Source organism: Opisthocomus hoazin, chromosome 2 (genome assembly GCF_030867145.1).
Source record: "Opisthocomus hoazin isolate bOpiHoa1 chromosome 2, bOpiHoa1.hap1, whole genome shotgun sequence".
Classification (NCBI taxonomy): Eukaryota; Metazoa; Chordata; class Aves; order Opisthocomiformes; family Opisthocomidae; genus Opisthocomus; species Opisthocomus hoazin.
In genome coordinates, this window is record NC_134415.1 from 26,983,697 (window position 1) to 26,992,215 (window position 8,519).

An 8,519-nucleotide genomic window follows, 5' to 3' on the forward strand; every position below is an offset into this window, starting at 1 on the left:
CTTAATTTATGCATTATGGAAAAATTGCGGAGACTAAAAGTACAGCTCGATTACAACAGGAAGACCCATTACTCTAGGCTTGTGCAACTCGATGTAGACTTAAAGAACAGAAAAGTTTGTGTATAATGAAGTCCAAATACCTTGTCTTAATTTCAGCATGGTGTCTTTAACACTGTTTAAGCTGCAGCCGTTCTTTTTTTTGAAGTTGTTCAGTCTTGATTTAAAGGCTTGAAGTGATAACAGGACCATTACAGTTGTACATAAATTATTCTAGAGCTGAAATACTGTGAAAAGGTTCTGACTGACTTACATTTTGAATTTTTTTAGCTTTGCCTTTCACCTGTTAGCTCAGATTATTCACATTTTGGTCTGGGTTAAAGATATTTCTGCTACTCTAGATCTTTTATCCAATTATGTAGTAAGTCCAGAAATGAGACTGAACCACCTCTTGCTCTACTCTTTCAAGAGCTAAATATATTCTACATACAAAACCCAAAATATTTCTCAAGCTTGAGTAAAACAGCTAAGGAAGTGCTTCATTCCTTCACATTACGGTGCCACAGTAGTAGCTCCACTCGTATTAAGACAAAGCCATTCTTTGTTTTTCATTCACCTCAACGACCCAACTTTACAATTTACTTTTCCCCTCTTGTCTAAAGAAGAATGGCTAAATTGTCAGTTAAAGTATCCTCAACCATCCACTTCTGTACCATGCCTGGATTTTTTATATGGCTCATAAATTACCCAACTCCCTGGCTGCCTTGTAAGTGTGCTCTCACACCTGATTGTTGTGAGCACATCAGAGGAGGAGATGGACACAAACCCAAGCAGCAAAGACTAAGCTGACTTAATGGAGCCCATCATCGACTTACCTGTAACTGTGACAAAATATCAGCATACTCTTATTTGGCTGGGCTTTCATCCTTCTAGCTTTAATGTCATGATGATGAAAATCTCAATTTATTGTCCTATTCCTGTTCTTGCAAAAGGTGTTAAGTATCCAAAAAGCAGACTAATAATAGTTTGTAGGACTGTAAAGCTAGTTCCACTGTATGCTGCAGTGACAGCAAAGTAGGCTGTGGTGACAGGAGTTTAGCAGATATTTTTGGAGTGTATTACTGAATTATTCAGTGTCACCATTATTTTTGTTTTGTTCATTTTCATGGTTTTACTGATGGAGGTAGTGACAGTGTGTACACTGCGAGATCAAGAGATCCACTGGATTCTTGAAAATCACATGACTGACATAAATGCAGTGAGGCCTGGTTTGCTTGAATAGACTAATTTGATGCAGGTAGTTGACAGCAAGGTGGTTATATGAAAATTGGAAGCGTTGTGTCATAAGAAATCACGTGTTTGTACACCTGCAATTATTTTAAGAAGCAGGACAAGAGAAACTAAACTTCACACGGTTTTTACTCACTCAGAAGAAAGAGTAGGGCTTGGGAGGCCCACGTTGTGACTTTGTACCTATATACTCTATTTTTTTCCCTCTGTGCAATGGGACAGTTGTCCATGCTTGCCGGTTCACCCCGATGGAGAGAGGATGTGAGTTTGAAGGCTGTTTCTGCTGCCTCTGTGTGCAGGCACTCTTCTTCCAGAACAGGGAGCGCCGGGTCTGATCTAACCTAATCCACTCTTGGAAAGGAGTCAGTTTTGACAGAGTATTAAGATCAGCCAGAAGAAGGTTTTCTTGTTTCAGAATAAGCTTGTTTTTGCAGAGGGTTATTCAGAAATGGCTATTCTGAAGTAACAGCTCTGCAGTAAAACTCCACCACGTAGGCGAGCCTTCAAGAAAGTGATGCGAGACTTCTGGGTGAGTGGTATTACATAAAACCAAGGATACTCTCAAGCATGAAGGCAGCAAGAAAACTTTTTTCCATGAAAATTAATTTCTTAATTTTCTTGTCTCGGCATGCCAGGCCATCCCAGGTCTCAAACGGTGACGCTGAGATCAGCTCCAGCGGCGTGTAACACAACCTGTGGTTTGGCTGTTGACGTGATGCTGAAGGAACTGCTGCTGCCGGGTGGCAGAGCCCTCGCCTTCCTGCCGAGTAAGAAAAACTTCCACTCGCTTCTGGATTTGTACAAAATTCACAGAATCACAGAATGGTAGGGGTTGGAAGGGACCTCTGTGGGTCATCTAGTCCAACCCTCCTGCCGAAGCAGGGTCACCTACAGCAGACTGCACAGGACCTTGTCCAGGCGGGTCTTGAATATCTCCAGAGAAGGAGACTCCACGACCTCCCTGGGCAGCCTGTTCCAGTGCTCCATCATGCTCTTCGTGTGCCCCGCTTTCCCACCGTGCGCAGGCCCATGGTAGCAGGGGTATTTCCCACAGTGGCTGCATCCCGGCCCCAGCAGGTCTCTGAGGCTGTGCCTGCGTCCCCGCATCTCCACCGGTGTCAGCACAGCCCCGCATCGCCTGTGCCATCTCCCACCACTTTCTGTCCCCGTCGCTGCCCCGCGGCCCCTCGGGGAAGGCTTGCGGGTCCCCTGCCAAAGTGCTCACAAAAGCACATTCTAGCTGCGCTTTTGTCTGCTTGCTGCGCACCCAGCAGGTTCACCACCTCGGGGCCACCCCTACCAAGCAACATGTGTGCAGCCTCCTTTCTCATTTTCTCCCTGGGAGGTGGAGGAGAGTGAGTTTTAAATATAACGCTGCGAGTTCAATGCTGGTAAGCAGACCTTGTCTGATTGCAGATGCAGCTGGAGCTCCTGGCTTAGTCCCGGCACAAGACAAGGACAAAAGGTCTTCACTGCTCTTATGCAAAGAGACAATTCTATGGCAGCTGAGGGCAGCATTAGTATTCATGCCTTGGCTGGTCTGGCGGCAAGGCGGCTAACTTCATATTAACTGTGGCACAATGACTGGTTTTTATGGGCCTTTTCTTAATTTATATCACGGGTAGCCAACCAAGTGGCTCTGTATCCTAATTTCCTTAGGGTACCTGCTTTCGTACCCGCTCCAGCGACAGGGCTTGGGATTCTCTTGCGATAGTGGTGGTTTTCTGAAGAGCCACAGGCAGGTTCCCTGCCTGGCTCATTTGTTGTCATGTTGTAATCCTGTATTGGTTTATTTTTCAGCTGACCAAAGTTCCTCTTAAATGCAAGTCATCTGTGTTTACAAATACTTTATTGTGTAATATATTAAAGTTTTTTCCCAGTGTTTGAGCAGGACCATAGTTCTGCGACCGAGACATTTCCATGTTATATGCATTAGAAAAGTGTTGCCCTAAATGACTAATGGAGATTATTTCTGCTCCAGGAAGCAAAATGATGCTGAGTGAAAGAGAGAAGAGGGTTTACATGGAAACAAGAGGATACTCCCCTTTGCCCGGGCCCACTGAAATGCTCCCTCCCCTTCCCCCTCATCATGCGTCTCACCACAGCACGAGGGTGTGCCAGAACATATTCCCACAACCTTTCAACCCATTCAGCGCAGCCTGCAACTTCCCTGGCTATTTCTGTGTATTCCACTCAATGACAAAGTGCGGAGGACAGTGGTAATACATCCTTTCACTAACAGCGCCCAGCAGAATGCAGTCTCAGCTGCTCACAGACTGCTTTTCCAGTTACTCTTCCTAAAAAATGGATTATCCTTCTGATCATAAGGGCGTAAACTTGAAGATGTGTTGTTCCTGGCCAGGACTCCAGCTCTTAGTAATCAAGTATTATTCCTGTTGAAAAAGTGATTTCTGCATCTAACTGAAGCCCTTTGCAGGCTGCCTTTGCCTATTATAAACGAAGTGGCTCATCTGCTGCTGAACATTAACCACCTCTGGGTCAAAGCAGGGCAGCTATTTAATTATACGAAGCTAGAGCACACAGTGGTTTCCTGAACACCTCCGGTTGCGTAGCGGTATCTTAGCTTTCCTTCAATGTCTTCGTCTGTTTACCAAATGTGCTGTAACACTCGTCACGATCTATCCTTTGCAGAAAAGCCCGTTTCTGCTCTGACATCTGCCAGTTTTTCCATTGCTCAGCAACACTCAGGTGCTGGGAACCCCACTACCACAGCAAGATTAATTCAATCTCAAGGCATAAGAGTTACCATCAAATCACTGTGGCTCACCAAGCTTGTCAACACCAGAACAGAGTCTCCCATTTTGGGTTGAGGCACTGCAATACAGCACAAATAAACCACCACAATTGCTCCTGAAATATCAACTGACAGCGACGAAGGCACAGCACATCCATCGTGACTGATGGGCAGCCCACTGACAGCTCACAACCCAGATTGCCTCTGTTTCTCACTGTATCCTGGTGAATTAAAAAAAAAGACAAAAAAACCCCAAATTATAGTGTTCCCGTTGAACAGAGTAGAGGACCATCAGCCACGGCAACGTGGGCAGGATGTGATGGGATCAGAAATCAGCACTTTTGGTTCCCACCTTCCCACTCATCTTCCGAAGTGCCTGAATCCTTCAGGAGCCTTCATCCCCTGAGCTTCCAGGCAGGCTCTGCAATGATGTTTGAAAGCAGGAGTTTGTCTTCCAAGGACCTTTGGCACCAGTGACATTTCAACATCAAGGCCTATGTCACTAAATAAAGCAGGGGTGATAGTAGGGAGCCAAAATCGGGATCCGGCCCTGCACAGACCTGTGGAGACAAGCAATTTTTCATGCCGAGGTGACCTGCTAGCAACAGGGGCATGCAGAAGGGGAAAGTACACCCGTGATGGGTTATCTCTGGGTCTGGGAGACATATCTGCTGAGTCCCACAGGGCAGCTAGGGGAAAGTCTCTATCCAGGAGCAGAGAATTAGACTGTTTTGGGACCTACCAGCCACGGCTGATGTGAGTTGCACAAAGGGCCAGACTCCTGCAGATATAAATCAGCCAGGCTCTACTGACACTGTAGCTTTGCTCGTTTACACTAACAGAGGGTGTTGCCCACTGTATTTCAGGTGTTAGATTCTAATTTATATTTATTCTTTATCCCACTGCAAGGCAGATCACACTCATTGGCGGGCTCTTAGCTGAAGAAGGCATTGCATTATGCCTCTAGTTTCATTTTAAAAAGTTAAAGCCAAATTTTAACTTCATCCTTCCAAATTATGGTATGAAAATATGTGCCAAAACTGTGCTGTAAAAATATCTGGAATGTTAAAAATAGATTGGCATTTAAATAGCTGTTGAACGGCGAAGAACTCCCAACCAAACCTGGCACGACCAAAGGGATTTATTTTCCATACACTTACTTCCAGACAGGTTCAGCACATGGGGCGATCATTTCCTCATAAGGTCTTTGTAAGCCCAGTACCACTGATGGCCGTTCCTAGTGTAACCATAGCTGGGTTTCCACTGCTGTCACCCGCCTTCGGGGCTGGGTGTCCCTCTGGGCATTGTCGTAGTCAAACTGGGAACTTTTTTCCCCAAAGAAAACTAGGAAGGTTGAGTTAATCAGAACAAAAATCTCAACTCAGAAAAGACTAGCATCTTCAAATTGAAGCCTCTGGTACGCCTCTATATTATTCTAAAGGCAAAACTTACTGATTTATCAAATCATCAGACAGATCAATGCATGAAAATATTTGCTGCTCTCTTGGTGCCTTGTGTTGATGCACTTGCACATTGCTCATTTTCCACCACTGGAGTTACGCTGTGGTAAATCGAACATTAATATGTAAGTCTCTGCAGCATCCTATCATGGCAAAATAATGACACTTTAGAAGCATTTTTTTCCCAGCTCAACTGTAAGTACCAATATATTTTTTTTACTTTTACAATCAATATTCATCTTTAAATATGAGAGACCTACAGCACTTCTCATGAAAGCATTTCAAAAGGCCAGAGCAGGTGGGAAGTAAGAGGCTCATGTTCTGGAGGGGAACTGATGTCAAGAGGAATGATGGAGACAGTGTTGTGTGAACCCAATGGAAAGGCAGAAAAGTAGTAGGTAAATTTTCTTATATCATCCTTGTCTGATATAAGCCTCAACCCATTTGTACCACTTCATCAGCAAGAAAGAGATCTGCTGCCAGTACAGTTTCAATGTCTTCTATGGTATTTTACATGACTGTATTTGTGTGTGTGCTTCTAAACAAAATCTCCTTCACAGCAGACTGCAACAGTCGGCTTCACGCTTTTCCAAGGCAAAAAGCTTCACCTTTGTTCTTTCTTGCCAGTATGCCTCACTTAAATTGAGCCTGGCTGTTTGACGACTGCCCGAGGTGGTTTCTCTGTGTGCTAGGAGAATCATTTCAAAAGGCTTACTTGTTCTAAAGTGCACCAGAGGAATGCGGGGAAGTGCATTGGCAAGGGAAAAGATAAACAGTGCAAACAAAAAGAGCAGTTTAATCTTGCTCAGCTGTATCTCAGCTGCAATTCTACTTTCTCTGGGCAACTTTGACACAACCACGGTGCAAGCAGCCGGCTAGGAAGTGCAGTCTGCAGTAGCACCCACCCCCACCTTGAAACAGCAAGACAGAAACACCCACAGAAAAAGAAAAGGTTTGCTCACCAGGCCATAGTATACAACAAAATTTTCCTCCACGGTGAGTGCATTTTGTTGGTGGCCTCTTATATTTCTGTGTCTATCGCGTATAGCAGGAAGCTATGGTCTGCGTTCAGACCTAACACCGCAGATAATGGTTTTTGTTTAGCAAGCTTGAAGATGAGCCATCAGATCCACCAGCTCAAGCACCGTGTACTGCTTCATGCCAGGCACAGCTCGACAAGCCAAGGCAGCGGGCTGGCCATATACCTGCCTATGCCCACAGGACAAGAAGCTCGAGCTGAACCCGGGTCTTGCTGGCAGAAAGTTCTCTGCAGGTTGTTTAACATTTTTGTGCTTGTTTCGCCTCCTTTGCAATGAGGCTATTCCTCTCTATTTCATCTAATGCTGGCACCAACTCCCACTTGCAAAATGCTTTAAAATCATTGTGTAGAGGGACATCTACGGAATTGTACTTTACAGCTCCAGGGTAACTGGTGGAATGAGGAAAAAGTACATTGCCCCCCAAATCCAGAGAGTTACTGTAACCACAGGCTTACTGTCTCAGAGTTGGGGATGCCAAAAAAAATGCTTCACAGTGAACTCTCCTTTCTGGCATCTCACTGTGGGTGAGGAGAGGGGAAACCCAGGGAAGGATCACTACAGTAGCACCTTTAAATACTATTTCATCCAATCACCATCTTAAGGCAATAAAAAGGAGTTTGCTTCACACTATGATCTCTTCATGGTGAACATTTTATTACACTGATTCAGGTTTGCTGAAGCTACCCAGAAAAAAGTCCTATGGTCCAAATGAACAGGTGCTCAATCACTAAAAAAATCTCTTGTTCTTTGCATATTCTTGCTGGGCTGCCACAAACCACCTGAAAAAGCAGCCTTGGGCCAGGGTATCCCTCTCCACAGCCCTTACCCACTGCAAATCCTGTCCCAGCACTCCTGGGAGGCTGTCTGGCTCCGTTGGGGTCCCCATGGCTGGCCAAGCAGCCATGTGAGCACTGCTGGGCCCACACCTTGCGCTTTGCCTTTACTCTCACCGCTATTACAAGAACCCGCACTTTGACCGAAACAGGGTATTTCCTTCCACCAGTATGGCGGCTTGGAAAAGCACGGACTGATTTCTGAAAATTCCAGGGAGGTGAATGATTTGAGGTGTGTCACAGCTGATTATCAAAAATCCTTAAGTAAGAATAAGCCTCCCCTTTGAGCTACTTTGAAATAACCTTTAGCACAAATGTCCCTCTAGGCTCAGGATATCTGAATGCAAAGCAGACGGGTCCCAAGGGCTCTTTCCCCTGCTCCCTTATACCGCCTCTGTATCTTTTTGTCGTGATGTATTTGCATTTAAAAGTAACAAAGGGAGAAAAATTACACCTTGTGGGAAGTTCAGCTCTGTTCACATGATCTGCTTTCTTTTTTTAGCGACATATTTCCTGTATGCTCAGGGAGGTCAGTCGCTGTTTCTGGCAACGTACATTCCCGGCAGAGAGGGGCACGCAGGAGAGAAGGGAGCGAAGGAACGGGCAGTTGCTGTACGAGTAGCTAAGTAGCCTCTGCCAGCACAAGAGGAGATACGGATTCTAAGAGAAGATTTTTTTCATGCAGAAATCCCCCTTCCCTCTGGCCCCCTGAGAAGCCGGTAGAGCGAGCACAGCGTCTCTCACTGCAAACCCGTGCCTCAGAGATGCGGCTGTTGGTTTCAAGCGTGAGGGCGAAAGGAAGGTTGCAGCCTCCTAGGCCTGCCACCTTCAGTTACAACGGCATGACTGGAGACAGCCACGCTTTGGGCCAACTCTGCTCACCCCTTTCTGAGAGCAAAGCTCTGGGTAGTGCCCTGCTGCACCCAGGGGCACCCAGGGGATGGGGAAATAGAAACACTGGGGAGCAGCAGAGCCCAGCTGCGTGCCCCATATGCTGTTCAGGTTTGGCAGCCTTTGGTGACAACCCTGGGTGCTGGTGGGAGAGCAGAGGACATCCCTCCTCCCTCCTTCCCCCAGCACCACCGGGTGCGTTTCGGCTCCTTGGTTTGTGGATCGGGCTGGGAGCCGCTCCTGCTGAGGAGGC